The 26,196-nt window shown below is 47.2% G+C and overlaps 1 long non-coding RNA gene and 1 other non-coding gene across 2 annotated transcripts; one reads left to right on the top strand and one right to left on the bottom strand.

Moving 5' to 3' along the window:
* Positions 1 to 11,992: 11,992 nt before the first annotated feature.
* Positions 11,993 to 15,393, bottom strand: LOC140419537 (uncharacterized). Its single transcript, XR_011945848.1, has 2 exons — positions 15,295 to 15,393; positions 11,993 to 13,114 (listed from the first exon to the last, which is right to left on the bottom strand). It is a non-coding gene; the product is annotated as an uncharacterized lncRNA (long non-coding RNA).
* A 9,872-nt stretch (positions 15,394 to 25,265) lies between these two features.
* trnav-cac (transfer RNA valine (anticodon CAC)) lies at positions 25,266 to 25,338 on the top strand. The gene has a single exon. It is a non-coding gene; the product is annotated as a tRNA-Val (tRNA).
* Positions 25,339 to 26,196: the final 858 nt, after the last annotated feature.

The raw sequence follows: 26,196 nt of genomic DNA, 5'->3' as shown, positions 1-26,196 counted from the left end.
GGAGCTGGAGGTGACAGTCTCCTCGGAATAGTTTACTGATCCCGGATCAGACACTCGGACAGATGGAGCTGATCTCCAGGCGGAGGTGACAGTCTCCTCAGAATGGTTTACTGATCCCGGATCAGACACTCGGACAGATGGAGCTGATCTCCGGGGCTGGAGGTGACAGTCTCCTCGGAATGGTTTACTGATCCCGGATCAGACACTCGGACAGATGAAACTGATCTCCGGGGCTGGAGTCTCTTGTGTTCTCCTTCCTCTGGATCCAGTCAGAATGTTTGGTGTTAGTCTGAATCCAGCACCAATCACTTTGAAAATCTTTCCATCCAAAGTGATTTTCCTGTCGAACCGTTTTAACCTTTACTCAGACAGTTGGTTTATATTTGGGTCGTCAGATCCAACCTTCTCCAGTTTAGAAATCTGGTTTCAGGGTTTGTGACAGAGAGAACAGGCCTGTGCTGTGTGTGTCACCCAGCAAGCTGCTGTGGAAGCTTTGTTACTGAGAGCCAGAGAGAGCTCATTCTATTCACAGTCAATTAATTTCTGACATTTAAGAACATTATTAGATGGTGATTTGTTTTACAAAATGTGCTGTCCAATCAGAGATGATGCAAAGCTGTGATCTGTTCCTGACTGAAGGTGAAGTTTCCAGCTGAGTATCTTCGGTCTGAAGTTTCCGAGTGTTTTTGTGACATTCCTGAGTTTTCCAATGTGAGGCAGCGACAACAACAACTGGCATTTACCCATCAACATTTTAAAATGTCGGAGACCCTTCACAGAGGGACAGAAGCTGGGTGGAAAAGGTAAGGAGACCGGTTTAGTGAGGGGCTTCCAGCCCTCAGGACCTCGGTAGGTGAAAGTGCCTCTGCCAATGGTGGAGTGAAGCAAGTCGGGAGAGCTGAAGGGGGTGAGGTTTTTTTTGTGATTGTTTTATGGGATGTGGACGTCACTGGAAAGGCCGGGTTTAGTTACCTATTCCTAATTATCCTTCAACTGAGTGGCCAGCTCAGCACTAGAGTTAACCACATTGCTGTGGGTCTGGAGTCACATGTAGGCCAGACCAGGTAAGGAGGGCAGATTTACTTCAGTTCACTGAAGGACATTAGTGAACCAGATGGGTTTTTCCAACAATCGATGATAGTTGTCACGGCCGCTGAGACTAACTTTAGAATTCCAGGTTTATTCATTGGATTTGGGATTTGAATCCGTGTCTCCAGAGCATTAGCCTGGGCCTCTGGATCACTAATCCAGTGACATTACCACGATGCCACCTTCTCCCCTAATAGGAGGAGTGAGGGGGCTTGGAGAGTTGTAGGGCTAGAGGAGGTTCCAGAGACTGTGTCATGGAGAGAGTGGCTACCTCCATGGAGCTTCAAGCACGGCTCTGAAATGGGTCAGTGTAGGTCATGACCACGGCCGTGCAGGAGATGTCTTCTGCCTTGAACAGGATGACAGATACTGTCAACACGTCACTGATCTCCACCAAGCTGGTCAGCAGCAGAGTGGGAGGAATGATGTGACGCTGGTCCAGGAGAGGGATGGTGGAGGAAGGCGACATGGATCTGGGAACTCCACTCAAAGAGCTCCCACCTTAGACCCGTTCCCCCCCAAACCCACAGGCAGTATCCAACATGCCGCCCCGTCTCCAGCTGAATCTGCCCCGCACAGGTACAGATGGGTCAGTCTGTCCCAGGACCCTCAGGGGCTCTGAAACCCAGAGGGTGGAGACCACAAGCCTCTGGGCAGTGAAAGCAGGGATGTGAGCAGCCTGTCTCTACCTCTGCTGAAACCACACAGGATGCATCAAGTAGAAGCAACAGGGTCTGGGCTCCAAATTGTAATTCACCAAGTGTCTGAAATGGGGGTTTGACAAGATATGAAATTTCTTTATTTAATAATGATGCACAAACTGTATTGACTGGAACCAGACTCCTCACAATTTTGTGCACCTCGATCAGGTCGGCTCTCCGTCTTCTCTGCTCCAGCGAAAACAACCCACGCCTATCCAACCTCGCTTCGGAACTGAAACCTTCCATCCCAGGCAACATCCTGGTGAATCGCCTCTTCACCCCCTCCAGTGCAATCACATCCTACCTATAATGTGGCGACCAGAACTGTACACAGAACTCCAGGTAATAATAATAATGATGATCTTTATTAGTGTCACAAGTAGGCTTACATTAACCCTGCAACTGTGAAAATCTCCTCGTCGCCACAGTCTGGCCCCTGTTCGGGTACACAGAGGGAGAATTCAGAATGTCCAATTCACCTAACAAGAAGTCGTTCCCCATTTGGAAAATAGTTTGCCCCGATTATTCCTTCCAAAGTGCATAACCTCACACTTTTCCATATTCTATAACATTTGTCACTTCTTTGCTCACTCTCCTAACCTGTCCAAGTCCTTCTGCAGCCTCTCCGCTTCCTCAACACTACCTGTTCCTCTACACATCTTTCTATCATCTGAAAGCTTAGCAACAGTGCCCTCTGTACCTTCTTCCAGATCGTTAATGTACACTGACCCCTGTGGTTCCCCAATAGTCCCCGGCTGCCATCCTGAAATAGACCCCTTTATCCCCACTCGCCGCCTGTCAACTAATTCTCTAACCTTTCCAGTACCTTGCCCCTAATTCCATGGGCTATTATCTTTATTTAGTAGCCTGTTGTATGGCACCTTGTCAAAGGCCTTCTGGAAACCCAAATGGATCACATCCACTGGCTCTCCTTTGTTTTTACCTACTCAAAGAATTCTCACAGATTTATCAGGCATGACCTCCCCTTGATGAAACCGTGCTGACAGTCCTATTTCACGATGCACTTCCAAGAACTCCGTAATCCCATCCAGACTAGCCGGCCTATAATTTCCCATCTTCTATCTCTTTTCTTTCTGAAACTGGGGTGTTACATTCGTCACTTCCCTATCCCCTGGGAGCCCCTTGACTCCAGTGAATCCTGAAAGATCACCACCAATGGCTCCACAAACTCCGCAGTTATCTCCTTCGGTACCCTGGGATGTAGTCCATCCGGTCTGGGTGATTTATTCACCTTCAGACCTTTCAGCTTCCCCAGCACCTTCTCCTTAGTGATGGCCACTACACTAACCTCTGCCCCCGACTTTCTTCCCCCACTCCCAGTTTTCTCTTTCCCTCCCCTCTGTTGGATCGCCCTCCTTGCCCCTGGATTTGGAGCATCTTCTGAAGGCACTGCTGGAAGTACTGCTCCAGTGCCTTTGAGGTGCCTGCTCCAGGCTTTCCAAGTTTCTGAAGCCTTTAGAGGGTAGGAGAGTGTGGGATAGCCAATAGCTCATGGAAAGCAATGGCATGCACGGTTTCACCAGCGCTGCCAATACAATTGATGACCTAAGCAGGCAATGGCTGAGAGCAAAGTGTGGAGGGGAACTCATCAAGGACAGAGAGTCAGTCAGTGCTCACTGGAGGGAACATTCTGAAGAACCCCTCGACCGAGACTCTGTCTTTGGCTTTAACGTCCTCAAGTCCATTCCCCAGTATCGCGTCCGGCTCAGTCCACGTTGGACCCCAATCGGGAGCAGAGTGAAAAAGCCATTCAACACCTGAAAAACAACACGGCCTCTGGAGCAGAATGAATCGCTGCTGAAATTCTGAAGCATGGCGGGGTTACACTCCTGGCATAGCTACACAATCTCATATTCCTCACCTGGGAAGATGGATGCATGCCGGGGGATCTCAGAGACACTGTGACTATATTCAAGAGAGACAAGTCTGATTGTGGTAACTGCACAGGCGACTGACTCCCTGCTGTCTGCCACAGAGATCATTGCCAGGATCTTCCTCAATGATCTCCTCTTCGTGGCCAAAGAGCTCCTTCCCAAGTCACAGGTAGGATTTCTCCCTTCATGGAGGCACCAAAGACATGATCTACACTACTTGACAAACCCAAGGAAAATACAAGGAACAGCATCAATCACAGTTCTTGGTCTTTTCTAACCTCACAAAAGCACTTCACACCGTCAAAGTGATGTTTTATTCAGTATGTTCTTCAAATTTGGCTGTCCTCAGAAATTGGCCACCATCCTCCGCCTGCACAATGATGACACACAAGCCATGATCCTCATCAATGGACACACCCCAGACACTATCTCAGCGAAGACTGGGATCAGACAGGGCTGTGTCACTGCATGAACCCTTTTCCCCATCACGGTAGTACAGAGGTTAGCACTGGTGCTTCACAGCACCAGGGACCTGGGTTCGATTCCCACTTGGGTCACTGTGCGGCGTCTGCACATTCTCCCCGTGTCTGCATGGGTCTCCCACAAGTCCTGAAAGACGTGAGGTGAATTGTAAGTTGAACTGGACATTCTGAATTTTCCCTCAATTTACCCGAACAGGCGCTGGAGTGTGGCAACTAGTTGATTTTCACAGTAACTTCATTGCAGTGTTAATATAAGCCTACTTGTGACAATAATAAAGACCGTTATTATTATGATGCATAAACTCCAAGCCTGTTATAAGAAATTAAATTCTGAATAAAAATCAAGTCAAATCAGTTTGTGTTAATCATAGTTAATCACTGCAGTATTAATGTAAGCCTACTTGTGACACAAATAAAGATTATCTCACCTCCAGCAAATTACCCACGGGTGTGGAGATGATCGACAGGACAGGAAACCAACACCACCTTCAAAACAAAACCAGAATCAGTTCAACCTCAGACATTAAGCTCCAGTTTGCAGATGCCTGATCTGTTTTTCAATCCATCCAACTCCCTTGATTCTATAACCATTAATACTCTTGTCTCACAAACTTAAATCTATCAGTTTTTATAGTTTCTATTGACAGAATCTGAACAGAATTGTAGATTTCACTATATTTTCTGTGAAGTGATTTCTGACTTTGCTCCTGAACAGCCCAGTCTCAGTTAAACAAATAAATATCACTGATTTGGACATTTAAATGGTGACAATTGCTTTACTCTTAACAGGTTATGTAACAGTATTTCAAAAACATAATAATTTGAGTAAAACTCTGCAGAAGCTGGAAATGTGAAGTGAAAACAGAAAGTTGTGGAAATCCTCAGCAGGTTTGGCAGCTTCTGTGAAGAGAGAGAGTTAACATTTCCAATGCAATCTGATTCTTCTTCACAACTGAGTGTTTGCAGCATTGTGATTTCATTTGGCAAACATACTGAATGTGAACTTTGTGGTTCTTACAGATATTTGGCTGTAAATCTGATTTCAGACCTTCCTCTGAACACTTTCCAACCTCAGCTCCAGCTCATTGTCCTTCACTAAAGACCCGGATAGAGAATCGCCGCCACAAGATGGCGGCGGCCGCCGGGTGACCCGGGTGTTGTCACCGGGGAGGAAGCCCCGCCCACTCCCTCTTCTCTAACTAAGATGGCCGCCCCAGCGCTCTGCTCCAAGAGCAAAAGACCCGACTTCCATTCCCAAGATGGCGGCGGTCGCTGTTTTCCCCGGGGCCTTTGAGTGGGGAGGAAGGCCCGCCCACTCCCTCTTCCCATACTAAGATGGCCGCCCAAGCGCCCTGCTCCAAGAACAAAAGACCCGACTTCCTTTCCCAAGATGGCGGCCGTTAAATCCATGGAAAATCCAGACCCGGATCGCTCTCCTCTTATTGGTCAGCAGCCACCGTCAATAACTCCCCAGCGATTGTGAGCTGGAGCATGCGCAGTGCAGGTATGAAGCTGGATTCAGGCGGGTGTGTAGGCCGTAAACCCCCCAATAAGACCCATTGGTTTTATTGTCAGTCTGCAGACAGGAACTGGAGAACTGAACCCGGGCAGAGGAGAGGGAGGGAGAAAACTGGGAGTGGAGGAAAGAAATGGTGCAGATGGTGAGATGGGTTTGGATTTCAGCCCAGGGAGGAGGGAGAGTGTGTGGGACGGGGATTGACAGCTTTGGGGGAACAAGAGAGGAAAAAATGTTCCAGAGAAACTAGAATTGTCTGTTCAGAATTTCTATCCTGGACTGACAGTGATGACTTTTATTAACGTCTTTTACAGGATATTGGAAGCAGAGGATTGGCCGACAGAAAACTCCAACCAAACATCAAGATCTGAAAGAGTCACTCAATTCTTTAGAACCTGAATATCTTTGAATGTGGAAGAAGTAATGTTTGTCTGTTCAGTTTGTGGGAAAAGATTTTAAACATCAGTGTGACTGGAAAAGCACAGAGACCCACACAGACAGTGAGTGTTCCAGTGAATTGACTGTGGAAAGAGATTTAACCAGTTGCACAGACAGAAAAACCATCACACCATTCACAGTGGGGCGAAACCGTACATGTCATGTGTGTGGACGAGAGTTCAACTTGCCATTCATCCCGGAGAGACACAAGGACACCGGCACCATGGAGAAACCGTGGAAATGTGGGGACTGTTGGAAGGGATTCAGTTACACTTCTGAACTGGAAATGCATCGACGCAGTCACACTGGGAGAGGCCATTCACCTGCTCCACCTGTGGGAAGGGATTCACTCAGTCGTCCAGCCTGCTGACATACCAGTATGTTCACACTGATCAGACACCTTTCAAATGTTCTGACTGTGAGATGAAATTTAAAAGCAAAAAGTATCTGTTGAGACACCAACTCATTCACAGTGAGGAGAAGCTATTCATCTGCTCCTTGTGTGGAAAGGGATTCACTGCTCCATCTAACCTGCAGAAACACCAGCGAGTTCACACTGATAAAAGACCTTTTAAATGTCCAGACTGTGGGAAGTGCTTTAAAACTTCCGGGAAAGTGACATATCATCAACGTGTTCACACTGACGAGAGACCATTCAGATGCTCTCACTGTGGGACTGGCTTCAGGCGATCATCTGAACTTACTGTACATCAGCGAATTCACACTGGGGAGAGACCGTTTACCTGCTCTGTGTGTGGGAAGGGATTCCTTCAGTCTTATCACCTACTGAAACACCAACAAATTCACTCTGATATAAAACCTTTTAAATGTTTTGCCTGTGAGCAGAGCTTTAGAAGCAGCGATGGGCTGATGATTCACCAGCGAGTTCACACTGGAGAGAGATCGTTCACCTGCCCCGAGTGTGGGAATGGATTCACTGACTTACAACTTATGCTGAAACACCAGCGACTTCATGAGTGTCTCCAGGGATTGGATTCAGCTGTTTTCGCTGCTGTCAATCAGATCCAGAACTGAATGTGTGGGTTAACCCTGAGGTGTGTAAGAAATGTGCCTCAGTCGCTCCCTTCCATGGTTCAGAGCTCCGAGATACAGACAAGGCTCCTTTACAACTGCGCTTAGAGGCAACAAGATTAATGATGAGTGCTGGAAACTGGAAGATTTTATTCCAGGAGTCAGTTTACCCAAAAAGGGGATCCAAGTCATTGGTGATTTTAAACCAGTTTATGAAAAAGCAACAGTTTAGATTCGGTACACCAGCTAAATCGGCAGAAAATACATGTGACCAATTACATGTGAGAATGGATCACTGGTCCTGGATCAGGGAGATGCTGATCTCCGAGGCTAGAGGTGACAGTCTCCTCGGAATGGTTTACTGATCCCGGATCAGACACTCGGACAGATGGAGCTGGAGGTGACAGTCTCCTCGGAATGGTTTACTGATCCCGGATCAGACACTCGGACAGATGGAGCTGATCTCCGGGGCTGGAGGTGACAGTCTCCTCGGAATGGTTTACTGATCCGGGATCAGACACTCGGACAGATGGAGCTGATCTCCGGGGCTGGAGGTGACAGTCTCCTCGGAATGGTTTACTGATCCCGGATCAGACACTCGGACAGATGGAGCTGATCTCCGGGTCTGGAGGTGACAGTCTCCTCGGAATGGTTTACTGATCCCGGATCAGACACTCGGACAGATGGAGCTGATCTCCAGGCGGAGGTGACGGTCTCCTCGGAATGGTTTACTGATCCCGGATCAGACACTCGGACAGATGGAGCTGATCTCCGGGGCTGGAGGTGACAGTCTCCTCGGAATAGTTTACTGATCCCGGATCAGACACTCGGACAGATGGAGCTGATCTCCGGGGCTGGAGGTGACAGTCTCCTCTGAATGGTTTACTGATCCCGGATCAGACACTCGGACAGATGGAGCTGATCTCCGGGGCTGGAGGTGACGGTCTCCTCGGAATGGTTTACTGATCCCGGATCAGACACTCGGACAGATGGAGCTGATCTCCGGGGCTGGAGGTGTCGGTCTCCTCGGAATGGTTTACTGATCCCGGATCAGACACTCGGACAGATGGAGCTGATCTCCGGGGCTGGAGATTCTTGTGTTCTCCTTCCCCTGGATCCAGTCAGAGTGTTTGGTGTTAATCTGAATCCAGCACCGATCACTTAAAAAATCTTTCCTGTCCAAAGTGATTTTCCTGTCGAACCGTTTTAACCTTTACTCAGACAGTTGGTTTATATTCGGGTCGTCAGATCCAACCTTCTCCAGTTTAGAAATCTGGTTTCAGGGTTTGTGACAGAGAGAACAGGCCTGTGCTGTGTGTGTCACCCAGCAAGCTGCTGTGGAAGCTTTGTTACTGAGAGCCAGAGAGAGCTCATTTTATTCACAGTCAATGAATTTCTGACATTTAAGAACATTATTAGATGGTGATTTGTTTTACAAAATGTGCTGTCCAATGAGAGATGATGCAAAGCTGTGATCTGTTCCTGACTGAAGGTGAAGTTTCCAGCTGAGAATCTTCGGTCTGAAGTTTCCGAGTGTTTTTGTGACATTCCTGAGTTTTCCAATGTGAGGCAGCGACAACAACAACTGGCATTAACCCATCAACAGGTTAAAATGTCGGAGACCCTTCACAGAGGGACAGAAGCTGGGTGGAAAAGGTAAGGAGACCGGTTTAGTGAGGGGTTTCCAGCCCTCAGGACCTCGGTAGGTGAAAGTGCCTCTGCCAATGGTGGAGTGAAGCAAGTCAAGGAGCTGAAGGGGGTGAGGATTTTTTTGTGATTGTTTTATGGGATGTGGACGTCACTGGAAAGGCCGGGTTTAGTTACCCATTCCTAATTGTCCTTCAACTGAGTGGCCAGCTCAGCACTAGAGTCAATCACATTGCTGTGGGTCTGGAGTCACATGTAGGCCAGACCAGGTGAGGAGGGCAGATTTACTTCAGTTCACTGAAGGACATTAGTGAACCAGATGGGTTTTTCCAACAATCGATGATAGTTGTCACGGCCGCTGAGACTAACTTTAGAATTCCAGGTTTATTCATTGGATTTGGGATTTGAATCCGTGTCTCCAGAGCATTAGCCTGGGCCTCTGGATCACTAATCCAGTGACATTACCACGATGCCACCTTCTCCCCTAATAGGAGGAGTGAGGGGGCTTGGAGAGTTGTAGGGCTAGAGGAGGTTCCAGAGACTGTGTCATGGAGAGAGTGGCTACCTCCATGGAGCTTCAAGCACGGCTCTGAAATGGGTCAGTGTAGGTCATGACAACGGCCGTGCAGGAGATGTCTTCTGCCTTGAACAGGATGACAGATACTGTCAACATGTCACTGATCTCCACCAAGCTGGTCAGCAGCAGAGTGGGAGGAATGATGTGACGCTGGTCCAGGAGAGGGATGGTGGAGGAAGGCGACATGGATCTGTGAACTCCACTCAAAGAGCTCCCACCTTAGACCCGTTCCCCCCCAAACCCACAGGCAGTATCCAACATGCCGCCCCGTCTCCAGCTGAATCTGCCCCGCACAGGTACAGATGGGTCAGTCTGTCCCAGGACCCTCAGGGGCTCTGAAACCCAGAGGGTGGAGACCACAAGCCTCTGGGCAGTGAAAGCAGGGATGTGAGCAGCCTGTCTCTACCTCTGCTGAAACCACACAGGATGCACCAAGTAGAAGCAACAGGGTCTGGGCTCCAAATTGTAATTCACCAAGTGTCTGAAATGGGGGTTTAACAAGATATGACATTTCTTTATTTAATAATGATGCACAAACTGTATTGACTGGAACCACTTCCAGCTCTTGTCCGTTCTTACATCCCGGGGCCAGCTCAGTCTTTCACTGAGTTCATGCTGAATGTGAATCCAGGCTGGGGGCCATTGGGTGGATGTGCAATGGGAGGATGAGTGGGTGAAGGAATGTTCAGTGAACAGGGAGGGGGAGGGGGGTTGGTGCTGCTGGTGGGAAGTGTTCATTCTGAAGGAGTCCCCCTGAAACAGAGACCATTCATTTCTCACTTTAAAATGATTGAGCTGCTGTCTGTCCCCATTTCTGTTCAGTTTTTCAATATTTATATATTTAAATCTCGACTGAAATATATTCTTGATGTGACCCTGAGATTGAGAGGATTTTAAATCTGTTAAAGTCAATCCCCATCGAGTGCACAGGAGGACTCAACTGGTCCGAACTTTTTATGTGACAGATGAACCAAGATCTTACAAGATGTTTATCAGGGAATTATTTTTATCTGAGACCAGGGATGGTCAAACTGTGCCAAAAGTCTGGGCTTTGAGGCCCACATACATTTAGGGCAGCATGGTAGCATAGTGGTTAGCACAATTGCTTCACAGCTCCAGGGTCCCAGGTTCGATTCCCGGCTGGGTCACTGTCTGTGCGGAATCTGCACGTTCTCCCCGTGTGTGCGTGGGTTTCCTCCGGGTGCTCCGGTTTCCTCCCACAGTCCAAAGATGTGCAGGTTAGGTGGATTGGCCATGCTAAATTGCCCCTAGTGTCCAAAATTGCCCTTAGTGTTGGGTGGGGTTACTGGGTTATGGGGATAGGGTGGAGGTGTGGGCTTAAGTAGGGTGCTCTTTCCAAGAGCCAGTGCAGAATCGATGGGCCGAATGGCCTCCTTCTGCACTGTAAATTCTATGATAATCTATGACATGGAGCACCATTCCTGGATGACCTTCATCCCTGATTTTAATCACATCCCAATTGGGGGCCGTGCCATCAGCTGCCTGGACCCCAATCTCTGGAATTTCATCCGTAAACCCCTCCCCTTCATTTTCCACCTTCAAAACTCTCCTTATAACCAAACTCTTTGACCAAGACTTTGGTCATCTGACCCAATGTGTCCCCCTTTTCCAGTGAAACTGCTTGGCACATTTTATCATGTTTAAAACTCATTATAAATAGAGCTCTTGTTGTAGCTCATTGAGATCTGATCACTTACTGAGTGAGTGAGTCTGTATAAATGTAACTCAGATACACACAGCTTGTGTCATAGTTCAGTGCGATCTGATCACTGAGTGAATGAGTCTGTATAAATGTAACTCAGATACACGCAGCTTGTTAAAACAGTCCTGGGGAGGAGGAATTTCTGAGCTGCCCGCTGGATTTCTGTTCTCCACAATTGGGAAAAGGTGATTCTTCCCAAACATGAAAATTACCAGTAATAACTAGGGGCTTTTCACAGTAACTTCATTAAAGCCTACTTGTGACAATAAGCTATTATTATTATAAAGTTGTTAAAGATGATTAATTGTGAGCTGGGATATTTCTTAGAATGAGAGTGAAGGAGTGCGATTGAGCCACAGTCTGAGTCACCAGTTTAAGGACAGGAGGAGAGAGAATCTGGAGAGGAGAAAAGAATCAGGAGGAAACTGGAGACTGAATCTGGAACAATGAGCAGAGAGGGATGGGAGTGTGTGGGACCGAGATTCATAGATTTGGGGGAATGTACCAGAGAAACTGGAATGGTCTGTTCTGAATTTCTATCCTGCATTTCCACTGAAAACCTCTAAACTCCTCTTACTGGGAGTTAGAGAGAGGGGATTTGAAGACAGAAAATTCAACGTCACAATCTTGACAAGATCTTTCAGAATGACTGGAGAAAGATGTGAATTCAGGGCTTGGGCAGTAGGAAGCTTTAGGGACAGTTTGGCTGGTGGGCTAGTGGGAGGGAGGGAAGCAGCAGAGGCAGCTGATCAGATTGTCTCAATCTCAGTGACAAAGAAGCTCCATCAGCTCCTCGCTTGTTGGAGGTGAGGATGGAGGAGACAGGAGAGGGAGAGCTCATCAAAAGGAACCAATTTGCATCTGAGATATTTAAAAGATTCAACACACTGTATTTAACACAAAGCTGATTTATTTGGCTTTTAGCCAGAATATGAGTCCCTGTAAGTGGGCTGGGGTTTATTAACATCAGCAGAACCAGACCCCAATGAACCTGGGTCAGTCCTGGTTGTGATTAACGGAAAATTCCAATCACTGTAGTTATTTATGAACTCGCTGATGTCTCAGCAGGCTGGATGAGGTTGTGAAAGCGTTCCCACACTGGGAGCAGGTGAAAGGTCTTGTGCCAGTGTGAATTCGGTGGTGGTCGTGAGTTGTGATGATCGTCTGAACCCAGTCCCACAGCGAGAGCATCTGAATGGCTTCTCGTCAGTGTGAACACGTTGATGGTACATCAGTTCCCAGGAACTTTTCAAGCCCTTCCCACAGTCTGAACATTTAAAAGGTCTCTTGGCTGTGTGAACTCGGTGGTGTCTCAGCAGGGTGGATGAGGTAGTGAATCCCTTCCCACACTCGGAGCAGGTGAAGGGCTTCTCCCCAGTGTGAATTCTCTTGTGCGTCAGCAGGTCAGATGACTGAGTGAATCTCCTTCCACACTTGGAGCAGATAAGTGGCCTCTCCGCGGTGTGAATCCTCTGGTGTACAGTGAGTAGGGACGATCGCCTGAACCCAGTCCCGCAGTGAGAGCACCTGAACGGTCTCTCGTCAGTGTGAACACGTTGATGCAGCATCAGTTCCTGGAAACTTTTATAGCATTTCCCACAGTCTGAGCATTGAAATGGTCTCTCCACAGTGTGAACTCGCTGGTGTCTCAGCAGGTTGGCCGAGATAGTAAAACTCTTCCCACACTTGGAGCAGGAGGACGGTTTCTCTCCAGTGTGACTGCATCAATGTGTTTCCAGCTCTGATGGGGAAATGAAACCCCTCCCACAGTCCCCACATTTCCGCGGCTTCTCCCCAGAGTGACTTTGCTTGTGTCTCGACAGGCCTGATGATCGACGGAAGCCTCGTCCACACACACAACACGTGTACGGTTTCTCCCCACTGTGAATGGTGCTGTTTCCTTCCATGTTCAAAATCCGCTGATATTCAGGTTACGGTAAATGAGCAATGGAGCTGATCCTGATCTGATGAAGTTTCCCGACTGCAAATCCTCTCCTTCGAACGCCCTGTGAAACTGATTTAAAACAGAAAATAGGGAGTGCGAGAGAACCCACAAAAACACAAAGGCAGGTTGTGAAATTGAGCTGAACGAATCTGGTCATTTGTGGGGCCGGCACTGGGAAAAAGTGACCATGAAACCTGCTGGATTGTTGTAAATACACAACTGGTTCATAGAATTTTATCATAGACTTTACAGTACAGAAGGGGGCCATTTGGCCCCTTGAGTCTGCACCGGCTCTTGGAAAGAGCACCCTACCCAAGGTCAACACCTCCACCCTATCCCCATAACCCAGTAACCCCACCCTACACGAAGGGCAATTTTGGACACTAAGGGCAATTTATCATGGCCAATCCACTTTACCTGCACATCGTTGGACTGTGGGAGGAAACCGGAGCACCCGGAGGTAACCCACGCACACACTGGGAGGATGTGCAGACTCCGCACAGACAGTGACCCAAGCCGGAATCGAACCTGGGACCCTGGAGCTGTGAAGCAATTGTGCTATCCACAATGCTACCGTGCTGCCCTAATGTCCTTCAGGGAAGAGAACCTGCCAACTGGTCTGGATCTAGAACAAAGAACAAAGAAAAGTACAGCACAGGAACAGGCCCTTTGGCCCTCCAAGCCCGTGCCGACCATGCTGCCCGACTAAACTACAATCTTCTACACTTCCTGGGTCCGTATCCCTCTATTCCCATCCTATTCATGTATTTGTCAAGATGCCCCTTAAATGTTACTATGGTCCTTGCTTCCACCACCTCCTCAGGTAGCGAGTTCCGGGCACCCACTACCCGCTGTGTAAAAAACTTGCCTCGTACATCTCCTCTAAACCTTGCCCCTCGCACCTTAAACCTATGCCCCCTAGTAATTGACCCCTCTCCCCTGGGGAAAAGCCTCTGACTATCCACTCTGTGTATGCCTCTCATAATTTTGTAGACCTCTATCAACCTCCGTCGTTCCAGTGAGAACAAACCGAGTTTATTCAACCGCTCCTCATAGCTAATGCCCTCCATACCAGGCAACATTCTGGTAAGTCTCTTCTGCACCCTCTATGAAGCCTCCACATCCTTCTGGTAGTGTGGCGACCAGACTACACGAGACTCTGACACACTGCGAGAAGGAGAGAGAAAGGGAGTAGTAGAGGCTGAATGATTGAAAGAAGTATTTAATATATCTTCAGAACAAGCAGAACATTGAGAGAATCTCCCAAACCATCGACCTCCACCACCTTGAAGGAGCAGGGTAGCAGGAATATGTGAACACCATCATTTCCAAGTTCCCCTCCAACTCGCACACCATCCTGACTTATCTGACATACACTACTGGATGGACAAAGCCATTGTCTTCATTCCCAGTTATAAACTCCACTCCCTCACCGCCGACTCCATTTCTCTCCCTGGGAACTGTCTGAGACTGAATCACACTCTTCAGAATCTCTGGCATATGAAAAATGAAATGAAATGAAAATCGCTTATTGTCACGAGTAGGCTTCAATGAAGTTACTGTGAAAAGCCCCTAGTTGCCACATTCCGGCGCCTGTTCGGGGAGGCTGGTACGGGAATATTTCACCCCAAGCTGTGTTTCTGTCCACATATCACTGTCACCGCCTATTTCCACTCAGTAACATTGTCCAGTTATGTCCCTGTCTTAGTTCATGTGCTGCTGAAACTCATCCATTCCTTTGTTTCCTCTAAACTGGACTATTCTAATGTGGGTCTTGTCCATCTCCCAGATTCAACTTCACAGGAACTGGAGGTCATCCAAAGCTCATCTGCTCCTGTCCTCGCTCACACCAGGTCTTGTTCACCATCACCTCTGTGCTCCCTCACCTACATCGTGGTAATCGCCAGTCTGATAATCGTCTGGGCTCATTTAATTGTGGTCCTCTCCCGGCTCCAGTTCCTCCCCTGTGCTCACAATCTCCTCCCTGAGCTGCCTGATCCCCTTCAGTCTGTCTCCACCAGCCACTCTGAGCATGCTCAGAACACAGCACAGCCCTGCGTCCTCACCCTGGGTTCCTTTAGTCACCGATAGGGGACTTTCTGACCGATTGGGCATTCTGGGTAATCTCACCACCATCGAGATCAATCAGGCAAACCTTTTCCCCAGTTGGTAAAACGGAAGATCCATGGATGAGGGGGGATAGTGGACAGGAAGCAGAATCAGGTTCAGATATTGTACTGAATACTCACAGCATAAGCACATTAATCTGATAGGAGATCACTTCCATGCGAGAAGACAGCAGTGTGAAGCCTCCTGAGATTCTGGTCCCTTCCCAATCAGTGATTACTGGAGCTGGGATACAGAAAAGAGTCAGAATAAATTCAGCGATTTATTTGTTCAGTTTTTTTTTTATAAATGTTTTATTGAAATTTTTTTCCCAAACAACAATTTTTCCCCTCTTACAAAGCAAACGCAACAATAACAATACAGAAATTTTAAACAATACACAAGTAACAAAACCCCTTTATCTTTGACCTAAACTAAACCCCCCCTCCCCCCCCCCCCCCCTCCCCCTGGGTTGCTGCTGCTGGTCATCTGTCTTCCCTCTAACGTTCCCCTAGGTAGTCGAGAAATGGCTGCCACCGCCTGGTGAACCCTTGAGCCGATCCTCTCAGGGCAAACTTTATCTGCTCCAGTTTAATGAACCCCGCCATATCATTTACCCAGGCCTCCAGTCCGGGGGGTTTCGCCTCCTTCCACATGAGTAGGATCCTGCGCCGGGCTACTAGGGACGCAAAGGCCACAACGTCGGCCTCTTTCGCCACCTGCACTCCCGGCTCTTCCGCAACTCCAAATAGAGCTAACCCCCAGCCTGGTTTGACCCGGGCCTTCACCACCCGCGAAATCACTCCCGTCACTCCCTTCCAATACCCTTCCAGTGCCGGGCATGCCCAAAACATATGTGCGTGGTTTGCCGGGCTCCCGCCACACCTCCCACATTTGTCCTCCACTCCAAAGAACCTGCTCAATCTTGCTGCCGTTATGTGTGCTCTATGTAGCACCTTAAATTGAATCAGGCTAAGCCTGGCGCATGAGGAAGAGGAATTTACCCTGCTTATGGCATCAGCCCACATACCCTCCTCTATCTCCTCCCCTAGTTCTTCTTCCCACTTTCCTTTTAGTTCGCCCACCGACTCCTCCCCCTCTTCCCTCATCTCTCGGTAAATCTCTGACACCTTGCCCTCTCCGACCCACACCCCTGAAAGCACCCTGTCCTGTATCCCCTGTGTCGGGAGCAATGGAAATTCCCTCACCTGTTGTCTAGTAAATGCCCTCACCTGCATATATCTCAAGAAATTTCCCCGGGGCAACTTATACTTTTCCTCCAATGCTCCCAAGCTCGCAAAAGTCCCATCTATAAATAAATCTCCCACCCTCCTAATTCCCAACTGGAACCAGCTCTGAAATCCTCCATCCATTCTTCCTGGGGCGAACCTATGGTTGTTCCTGATTGGGGACCCCACCAGGGCTCCCCGCACCCCTCTCTGTCGCCTCCACTGTCCCCAGATATTCAATGTTGCCGCCACCACCGGGTTCGTGGTAAACTTTTTAGGTGAGATCGGTAGCGGCGCCGTCACCAGCGCCTCTAAACTCGTCCCTTTACAGGACTTTCTCTCCAGTCTTTCCCACGCCGCTCCCTCACCCTCCATCATCCATTTACGTATCATTGCCACATTGGCGGCCCAATAGTAATCGCCCAAGTTCGGTAGTGCCAATCCTCCTCTGTCCCTACTACGCTGAAGGAACCCCCTCCTTACTCTCGGAACTTTCCCTGCCCACACGAAGCTCGTGATGCTCCTGTCTATTTTATTAAAAAAGGTCTTAGTGATTAGTATAGGGAGACATTGAAATACAAATAAGAACCTCGGGAGGACCATCATCTTAATTGCTTGCACCCTGCCCGCCAGCGATAGAGGCTGCATGTCCCACCTCTTGAAGTCCTCCTCCATTTGTTCTACCAACCGTGTCAGATTAAGTCTGTGCAAGGTTCCCCAGCTCCTAGCGATCTGAATCCCCAGGTATCGGAAGTTTCTTTCCACTTTCCTTAGAGGCAAGCCTTCTATCTCTCTACTCTGGTCCCCTGGATGTATCACAAATAATTCACTCTTTCCCATGTTTAGCCTATACCCCGAGAAATCCCCGAACCCCCTCAAAATTCGCATAACCTCTATCATTCCCCCCGCTGGGTCCGACACGTATAACAATAGGTCATCCGCATATAACGAGACTCGGTGTTCTTCTCCCCCTCTAATCACCCCTCTCCATTTCCTGGAGTCTCTCAACGCCATGGCCAGAGGTTCAATTGCCAACGCGAACAACAATGGAGACAGCGGGCATCCCTGTCTTGTTCCCCTATATAGTCGGAAATACTCCGATCTATGTCGACCTGTAACTACGCTTGCCGTTGGAGCTATTTGTTCAGTTTTACAAATGGGTCTGGAGTCACATTCGAAGTTTGTGCAGACTGTGAGTACCTGGCTTTATTAACCCTCCCTTTCCAGAACTTGGGGGAAGGTGTCTGGTATTCAGGACAAATATTACAGGAACTATTTTAAAACTTGTGTCATCATTGATGCTTTATGAGTACGGGTCATGACCAAAGCATTCGTGGGACCCATTTCTTATAACTGGTTAGTTCATAAATCAGGGGTCTGAGCTGCATAAACAGAGGTGTTGAGCACTAAAACAAGAAATTTTAAAGTCCTGGTTAGATCACAACATTATATCCAGCTCTGGTCACCAGTCCTTATGAAGGATATGAGGATCCTTACAGAGTGCTGAGGAGATTCAGGATGGTTCCAGGAGGGACGTTAGCGGCAAGGTTAGGTTGGAGAAACTGGGCTTGTTCTACACAGAACAAATGAGATTGAGGGGAGATTGATGGAGGTGTACAAAATTAATACAGACATAGATCAGGTCGATAAAGAAAAGCTGTTCACATGAGAGAACCTGAGATGCAGCGGGGAATAAGAAGACCTTTTTTTACACAGAGTGATAACCTGGATCTCACAGCCCTGGAGGGTGGTGAAAGTGGAAATGATTCATCACTTCACAAGAAGAAGGATGATAGACTGTGCGACTTTTATCAAGGATTTGGCTGCACGCTGGACGATTGCTTCATATTTTAATTATCTGTCCCACTCCCACACTGACCTCACTGCCCTTGGCCTCCTGAACTGTTCCAATGCAGCTCAAAGGGAGCTCGGGGAACAGCAGCTCATCATTCCATTCAACACTTTACAACCTTCAGAACTCAGCAGTTTCTGCAGCAACCGAGGTTTCAGGATCTGGAACTCTCTCCCTGAAAAGGTGCCAGAACCGGATTCTATGTTTAGAATGTGTCTGCTCGTCCGAGATTCCCCAACCAGTGGAAATAGTTCCTCTCTATCTACCTCGTCAGTTCCAATTAACATCCTGAAAACTTTGATCAATTCCTTTTTAATTTTCTAAATTCCAAGGATTACAACCCTCATAATCAGGTGGCAAAGGGGTTAGGGAGGGGAAAGATATAATTAATGGCAGAGTGCTAAAGATTGTGCAGGGACACAGGGGACTGGGGTTTCTAACTGCTTTTCTCTCTGAAGTGACAGGATATATTCAGAGAGTAGTTAGCAAAGCAGTTCTGTGGAAAGATAATTTAGATCTGAAAATTAACTCTAATTCTCTCTTCACAGATGCTGCCAGATCTGCTGAGTTTATCCAGAATTTTCTGTTTTTATCTCAGATTTCAAGAACCCGCAGTATTTTGCTTTTATTAAATTAACTCTTGAGCTGATAAATGGTGTTAATGAGCACAAAATAGAAGTTTTACTGCTTTATAAAGCTCTGATTAGGCCACAATTCGAGAATTGTGTCTATTTCTGGTCACCACTCTTTAGGAAGAATGTGAAGGTCCATGAGAAGGTGCAGAAGAGATTTTGCAGAATGGTTCCGGCAGAGGTGGTTGAGGAGATTTGATTCAGGCGTCGAAGATTCTGATGGGTTTAGGTAAAATATACAAAAGAAAATCTGTTCCCATTCACTGATCGTACGAGGACTCGGGGACACATTCAGGTTTTGGGTAAAAGATATGGGAGATGTGAAGGGGACCGATTTTACAGTCAGTGGTAATGACCCTAAAGTTACAGCTGAGGGGAGGGCAGAAATGGACACGATGAATATTTTCAAAAGGAAATTGGATAAATATTTAATGGAAATAAACCTACGAGGACAGAGGGATGGAAGAGGGGAATTAGACTGACTGGATTGCTCTCGGGAGCTAGCATAGCCTCACTGGGCCGAATAACCTCTGCTGTGCCACAATGACTCTCTATTTTTTATAATCACACCATATAATTTAACTTTGGGATTCAGCAGTGGCACAGTGGTTAGCACTGCTGCATCACAGCGTCAGGGACCCAGTTCAATTCCGGTCTCTGTGTGGTGTTTGTACATTCTCCCGTGTCTGCGTGGGTTTCCTCTGGGTGCTCCAGTTTCCTCCCACCGTCCAAAGATGTGCAGGCTATGCTAAATTGCCCCTTAATGTCCAAGGATGTGCAGGTTAAGTTCTGGGTTATGGGTATAAGGTGGGGTGGATGGAGGAAGCATAAATGGGAAGAGTGCTCATTTGAAGGGTTGGTGCAGACTTGATGGGCTGAATGGCCCCCTCTCTGACCAGTAGGGATTTGACGATGAAATTAAATGAATGAAAATGGCTTATTGTCACAAGTAAGCTTCAAATGAAGTTACTGTGAAAAGCCCCTAGTCGCCATACTCTAGTGCCTGTTCAGGGAGCCTGTTACAGGAATCAAACCGTGCTACTGGCCTGCCTTGGTCTGCTTTCAAAGCCAGCGATTTAGCCCTGTGCTAAACAGCCCCTTATTATCTTATGATCACTCAGGGAAATCTGTGCTCTACACTCCCTCAGAGGCCATTCTATTCTCCTAAGGTTTGTTGCCCAGAGCTGAGCTTTCAAGGTGTGGTCGAACCAGGGTTTGTGAATCTTGTGGCTTTTCCAGTCACTCTGGGACCTGGAATCTTCTCACACAGACAGAACAAACATTTTACATTGCACACTCAGATGCTGCTGATATTCAGGTTTTGATGTATCGCTGACTCTGTCAGATCACAATGTGATGCTTGGGTTAAGTTTCCCATCGATCAATCCTCCACTTCTAACTTCCTGAAAAAGAAAATTACAAAGACCTTCAACTGCTAGTCTAAGATAGGGGGCAGCACGGTAGCATTGTGGCTAGCACAATTGCTTCACAGCTCCAGGGTCCCAGGTTCGATTCCGGCTTGGGTCACTGTCTGTGCGGAGTACGCACATCCTCCCCGTGTGTGCGTGGGTTTTCTCTGGGTGCTCCGGTTCCTCCCACAGTGGATTGGCCATGATAAATTGCCCTTAGTGTCCAAAATTGCGTGTCGTGTCGTGTCGATGGGCCGAATGGCCTCCTTCTGCACTGTAAATTAAAACCTCCCCTTCTAACCCCCTGCAAAAGGAGTTTCCAGGATCCATCAGTGTCAGTCACAACATTCTCTCCTCCTGCTGACAGGACGGGGAGCACTGCGCATGCGCCCTGCTGCAATATGGCTGCCATTATTCTGGGCCTCTGATGCAAGCAGCCCAACAACGTCCTTTGCAAATACAGGATGAGTAGCTTCGTATTCGGGGTTGGTTTGAGGCATTCATGCTGTCTTTATGAAGCCCCCCCTCCCAGGCACTCCGCTGTCTCTTCCCCCACACCTCGCGGCCCCGTAGCTCAGTTCACCCGTTCATTTTTCCCCTCGTTACCCAAGTCCAGGCACGTACTGCGCATGCCCCATTCAGAGGCCGCACTGCATGAGCTCGTCAGAGACTACTGCGCATTCTCCACTTCCAGCTTGGTGATGCGCCTGCGCAAGAAGCTCCTGCAGCCTGAATAGGACACAGTCTTCCACGCGAAGAATGCCGGGTATATATCCAACCATTAAGACACAATATTGCTCAATTGAAATTATTGCTTTTGATCCGATTTCGATTGGAGCCACATGCCAAGATGTCACATTAATAAATGAATTGAGGGCAGCACGGTGGCGCAAGTGGTTAGCACTGCAGCCTCACGGCGCCGAGGTCCCAGGTTCGATCCCTGCTCTGGGTCACTGTCCGTATGGAGTTTGCGCATTCTCCCCGTGTTTGTGTGGGTTTCACCCCCACAACCCAAAAATGTGCAAGGTAGGTGGATTGGCCACGCAAAATTGCCCATAATTTGAAAAAATGAATTGGTTATTCTAAATTTTTTTAAAAATTAAATTAATTGATACAGCAACCAAAGTGCATGTGAAGTATCTGAATGATCCTAAATGGGCGGCACGGTGACATAGTGGCTAGCATGGCTGCTTCACAGCGGCAGAGACCCGGGTTCAATTTCGGCCTCGGATAACTGTGGGAAGATTGCAGTTTCTCCCTCTGTGTGGGTTTCCTCCGGTGCTCCGATTTCCTCTCACAGTCCAAAGATGTGCAAGTTAGGTGGATTGGCTGTGATAAATTGATGTCCAAAAGGTTAGATGGGTCACCGGGATAAGGTGAAGGCGTGGGATTAACTGGGGTGCTCTTTCCAAGGGCTAGTGCAGACTCGAATGGCTTCCTGCTGTACTGTAGATTCTATGATTCTTCCTCTAGTGTGACTGAGCTGTTATGTCAGCACATAGGATGACCGAGTGAATTCATTTCCACATTCGCCTGGAGGCGCATTCTCCTTGGACCCAAGATGTCGCCGGAGCGTGGCGACTCTCTGCGAACTCTACCAAAGCTAATCAGAGCAGCAACCTTGCCATTGTCCCCAAACGCCTACAAATTGTAGTACTTAAGTTTTTTTCCCCCATTAGCTGAATAGAAGATGGAATCGGATGAGCAGATTCAACAAGCCGATCTCTAACATTATGGGGCATCTACAATGGTGTGTCCTTTCCCTACAGTGAAACAGTGGGATGTTTTACTCTTAATCTGTCAATTATGACATGAAGAATAGCGTGTCTGAGAACAACAGGTTTTCAGTGAAGTGGCTCGAGGTCAGATTATGTTTTAATTGCTGAGCAGTGATAGGCTGTACTTGTAATTTATGTGTACTTTTATTTACAGTTCAGTCCTGCTTGCTCAGCTCTCATAATTGTCCTTCAAGTTCATAATTTCCCAATATCAAAATACCAGCCTTGGACACACTCTTCTCTCACAAAGTGAATGTAAAATTCAAACATGTATGATCGCGGCCACCTAGGGCTGCCTTCACCATGAAGTTACTAATTAATCCCATCTCATTGCACAATACCAAGTCTAGTACCTCCCTTTGGGTGGTTCCAGAAATCAGAACACACAGAGCAGCAAACGATGTTTGTAGTTGGACTCGGCACACACAGTAACAGTTTGTTCAGCCAACAACTTAATATAATGGGTTTACAGATGACAATTAACATAGTAACTCTGTCAAAAATGTCTAATACTAATAAAGCAAAATACTGCAGCTGCTGAAATCTGAAATAAACAAACATGTCCATCCGAGGCCAGCTGCAATGCTCCAGTGATGCCCAATGTAAACTGGAAGAACAACACCTCATCTTCCTATTAGGCACTTTACAGCCTCCCCCATCTGCCCTTCGCTGTTCAGTTGCTTCCATTTTATATTCGGCTGTCTCATCATTTTGCCACCGTTAATACTCTTCATTCCTCAATAATCCCTTTGTCTTATGTCCTTGACAAATTTGTCCATGCGGCACGGCGGCACAGTGGTTAGCACAGTTGCCTCACAGCATCTGTGACCCGGGTTCAATTCGGCCGTGGGAGTTTGCACATTCTCCCCTTGTCTGCATGGTTTTCCTCCGGGTGCTCCGGTTTCCTCCCACAGTCCCAAGATATACAGGTTTGCTGGATTGGCTGTGCTAAATTGCCTCTTCGTGTCCAAAGGTGTGCAGGTTAGGTGGCGTTAAGGGGATTGGGTGCGGTAGTGGGCCTAGGTAGGGAGTGGGAGCTCTTTCAGGGGATCGGTGCAGACTTGATGAGCTGAATGGCCTCCATCTGCACTGTGGGGATTCTGGTGTATAGGGTGGGAGCCTGGTAAGGGTGCTCTTTCAGAGGATCGGTGCAGACTCGATGGGCTGAATGGCCTCATTCTGCATTGTTGGGATTCCATTCTATTCCTATTCTCCTTTGCCCCTGATCTTCTATTCTGCCCCACCTCCTGTGCCACTTTCCACCTATGTAATTCTGTGCGTTCCTACCCTAGCCTCCTATACTGCTCTAAGGATCATTTAAATGAGTGTACTGCTCAACTCTGTTTCTCTCCAAAGATGTTGGCAGACCACCTAAATCTATCCAGCAATGTCTGATTTCAATCTGACAGTAATGTTGTCCATAAAGACAGACGCCAGCAATGTGGTAATTGAAGCAGAGGAAATGACAGAGATGGTTACAAACCACTTGTTCTCGGTCTTCCTGTGGAGGCAAAGCAGAAAGAGAGACGCGGAAAGAAGGTTTTGTGCGGGTTTGCCGCATGCAAATCACTGACGGGATTTGACCAACGGAATTGTTCACATCTTGTACAAGGAAAGATCAAATACAATTGGCACCTCCATTTCAAATCTGTTGTGAAGTAACATTCTCTCATTTGATTTGAAAGCTGACTGTTGTGAAGCTGCAACCGAGCACAATGGGCTTTGTGCCGCTCTTTCTGTGGTGTCCTGGTCATCACATTCGCCGATTGAAAACTGGACAGAAACATTATCAAATCTTTCACATTAACCGTGAGACAAGTTAGAATGATTTAAGTTTGTTGCTGGATGTTATCGGGATCTCGGGTGCTGCAGCCAATTCTATTTACTTTTACCCCGATCTCAAAATGCATTCAGCAAAATCAGAAATGCTGAATTGTCCTGAAGCAATGAGATGGAAAATATGTCCGCATTTTGACAAAGTTCACATATTAGCGGTTTGTCAGTCCACAATAGAATTTTATTGGTTTACAGATGCAGGTTTAATCACTGAATGAAACAAGCGATTCTGTGACTGAATTAGAGCAAATGGCAGAGATTTAATAGAGCCATCTTTTAAAAAATCTGTCTTCATGATAGCGAAATAGGAAAACCCACTCGGGGACTTGAGAAAAACGAGGCTCGGTACAGATCCTGTGGCGTCCCTCTTTCTTCAACACGAACGGGATGAAGGCGCCAGAATGGCTCACACACAGAACAAAAATGAATCAAATATAATAAAAATATCATTCTCAAATCTCTACCTGTAAAACTATCCCATTTCATTTCAATGCTGACTGTGCTCAATCTCACATGGGCACAATGGGGTTTGTATTTCCCGGTGACTCGAAATATTTTCTTTGTCAGTCATGTTTGCAAATCAATGTTGTATATTTCAGTCTCACTTTCAAATGAGGACATAAATGTCAGATAAGATTAAGTTTTGAGTAACGGAACAGATGCTGAGTAAATTGATTGACATTTCTGGAAGCAACATGAGAATGATGTTATTACTGAATGAGCAGAAATCATTCCACCCTGAGAACGCTTCTCCATTTGAAAATTCATTTGAAACCAAATAAAGTGGACTACTTAAGCAAAGTGTCTCAACAGGGCTTTGTGAAGTTCTAAAAATCATTTCCCTCTCTAATAGACAGACTGTGTGAACAGGCTGTAGATCAAATAAAATTAAATTCTGTATATCAACTCAGAAATAATGAAGAGATGCTTGATCAGGAAAAAACACCTTCATAAATTTGGTATGAAATCAATTGCATGATTACATGTTGTTTATATCGTAAACTGCATAATTTCCATGTTCACATCTTCTGGTCCAGTGAAACTTGATCATTAAGTCAAACTGGGCATGGATTCGACATAAATTCCTTTTTCAAAAGCGAATTGGACGATCACCTGAAATGGAGAAAACTCAAGGCAGTTGAAACAGAAAAACATTGAGACTAATCAAAAGATTGTTCATTTGAAAAGCTGGTCGAGGTGATCGAAGTGCCATTTATTGCGTTTTGTCATTTTATGGTTACATTGATTTATTAGTCTCTCTGCAGCATTCCTAATGAGAACAGCCGAATTCTAAAAAACAAAGGCTCCAAAGTGTAACTGAGCGACAGAACAGTGTCTGCTTTCTGCACAGGGCCATTGGAGCGACTATCAGCCAGCTGTTTCTGTAGTGTAGTGGTTATCACGTTCGCCTCACACGCGAAAGGTCCCCGGTTCGAAACCGGGCAGAAACATTATGGACGTTCCTCATTTGGCGATGAGTTGTATTCTTGCTGTTTTCTGTTTACTCATTAAGTGAATCCGTTACATTACACCCGTTTCAAATGATATCCTGCAAAATCCACCATTATGGGGACTGGGAGGAATCGGTCAGAGAGTTCACGCGTGTTAAGTGTGAATGGTTTTCTAATGTGCTGCGACATTTTCTGATTCTAATAATAATCTTAAATCAATTTCTCTGCCGCTTGTCTAAGTTTACAGCCGAATTGGACTCCCTCAAAATAAGGTTCTTCAGTGCAGCAAGAATGCAGGTTTCCTGTTCTCGGTCAGGGACCAAACTCGGTGCCTGTTTCTGTGGTGTGATGGTTGTCATGTTTACTTTACACTCAAAAAACCCTGGATTGGAAAACGTGTAAAAACATTGTCGAACCCCATTCGTTTAAGTGTGTAGGAAAAGTTGCATAATTGACATTTTCATTGTTAATCATCCCGAATAACCCTTGAACTGAGTAAATCTGCCGCGTGGAACCCCGGTCCCCAGAGCTTCAGCCTGATTCTCTGCATTGCCAGTTTAGTGACAATAACACAACTCAACACCAACCCCTCCCCCAGTGAATCCGCAATAACACAACTCAACACCAACCAGTCCCCCAGTGAATCCGCAATAACACAACTCAACACCAACCAGTCCCCCAGTGAATCCGCAATAACACAACTCAACACCAACCACTCCCCCAGTGAATCCGCAATAACACAGCTCAACACCAACCACTCCCCCAGTGAATTCGCAATAACACAACTCAACACCAACCAGTCCCCAAGTGAATCCGCAATAACACAACTCAACACCAACCACTCCCCCAGTGAATCCG

The sequence above is a fragment of the Scyliorhinus torazame genome, chromosome 5 (genome assembly GCF_047496885.1).
Source record: "Scyliorhinus torazame isolate Kashiwa2021f chromosome 5, sScyTor2.1, whole genome shotgun sequence".
Lineage (NCBI taxonomy): Eukaryota > Metazoa > Chordata > Chondrichthyes > Carcharhiniformes > Scyliorhinidae > Scyliorhinus > Scyliorhinus torazame.
This window is presented reverse-complemented; position numbering and strand designations above follow the sequence as displayed.